General features: G+C 34.7%; 1 protein-coding gene across 1 annotated transcript in view; it reads left to right on the top strand.

The window, feature by feature from the left end:
* Positions 1-1744, top strand: part of GPC5 (glypican 5) — a 908679-nt gene that overhangs the window by 733858 nt on the left and 173077 nt on the right. The window lies entirely within an intron of this gene.

Raw genomic sequence — 1744 nt, 5'->3', positions numbered from 1 at the left:
CCCATTAAAGTCATTTGGTCAGGCCTCCATAATAAAATAACATAGAATGAGCAGTGTAAATAGGATAAATACATCTTCTCTCAGTTCTGGAGGCTGGGTGGGGGGCTAAAATCAGGTGCTTGTAGACCTATTACCTAAAGCTCCTCAAAAACAATAGAAAACAATTATAAAGATAACACTACACAACATAACTTGGAGACAGAGAATGGCTAAACTTCAAAATAACTCTAAATAAAAAAGAGGAAAGAACATGAAATCCCAGCCAGAGATGTTTCACACTCCCGCCTCAACCCTCCTAATGCCAGGCTCTATGGCAAGCAAAAGCAGAAAAAGCAGATGATTATAACTATAGGGAAGAGGGAAGGAAGACACCAGCAAGGTCTAAGGTTTCTGTAAGACCCACACCACAAAAGCAAAGTCATTTACAAGTCTGAAAATATACTCTTGAGCATGTAGTCCCAAGTAGGGACTTAGAAGTTTGAATCATGTGAAGAGCAGTCTTCAAATGCGTATCTCCTGGGAAATGGGGAGTGGACATAAATTTAAGATGTGCCTTTTACAATTGCTTGACTAAAGGGAAAAGAAGAAGAAAATATATGGCTGTGAAACATAAAGGAAAACTGAAGAATTAGGAGACACACAGCCCAGAGTAATTTCAACTAAACTGGGTTATAAAATTTAAATGTCAAGGGACTAAGGGCATTTTAAAAAGGTTTAAGTATACAGGTAAAAACACTACAACTGCAATATCAAAAAACAAATCATGCTTTAAACAGCATACATATGTGTACATATATATTATATATTTAAAATTACATGTGAAAGATTAATAAGTATGAATCTCATAGATTAAAATATATCACAATATAGATAATCATAAAAAAATGACGGAGTTGAGACCAAACATAATGGTTATAGATAAAATGTGAATGCACCTAAAGGAAAGAAGAGGTTTATCTTAAATCAAAGTAAAAGATTCATCTATATGCTTTATACTATGGACAAGCCAATAACTGTGTAATTCAGAATTGAGTGGCAGTAGAAAGGATAAACAAAAATATACAGGCAAGTAAATCAAAAAGGACACTAATAGATGGAGAAATATACCATGTTCATGGATCAGAAGAATCAATATAGTGAAAATGAGTATACTACCCTAAGCAATCTATAGACTCAATGCAATCCCTATCAAGCAACTATTTTTCACAGAGCTAGAACAAATAATTTCACAATTTGTATGGAAATACAAAAAAACCTCGAATAGCCAAAGCAATCTTGAGAAAGAAGAATGAAACTGGATGAATCAACCTGCCTGACTTCAGGCTCTACTACAAAGCCAGTCATCAAGACAGTATGGTACCGGCACAAAGACAGAAATATAGATTAGTGGAACAAAATAGAAAGCCCAGAGATAAATCCATGCACCTATGGACACCTTATCTTTGAGAAAGGAGGCAAGAATATACAGTGGAGAAAAGACAATCTCTTTAACAAGTGGTGCTAGGAAAACTGGTCAACCACTTGTAAAAGAATGAAACTAGAACACTTTCTAATACCATACACAAAAATAAACTCAAAATGGATTGAAGATCTAAATGTAAGACCAGAAACTATAAAACTCCTAGAGGAAAACATAGGCAAAACACTCTCCGACATACATCACAGCAGGATCCTCTATGACCCACCTCCCAGAATATTGGAAATAAAAGCAAAAATAAACAAATGGGACCTAATTAAAACTAAA

This window comes from Bison bison, unplaced genomic scaffold (genome assembly GCF_000754665.1).
Source record: "Bison bison bison isolate TAMUID 2011002044 unplaced genomic scaffold, Bison_UMD1.0 scf7180017864347, whole genome shotgun sequence".
Taxonomy (NCBI): Eukaryota; Metazoa; Chordata; class Mammalia; order Artiodactyla; family Bovidae; genus Bison; species Bison bison.
Note: the sequence above shows the minus strand (reverse complement) of the source record. Positions and strands in the feature narration are given on the sequence as shown.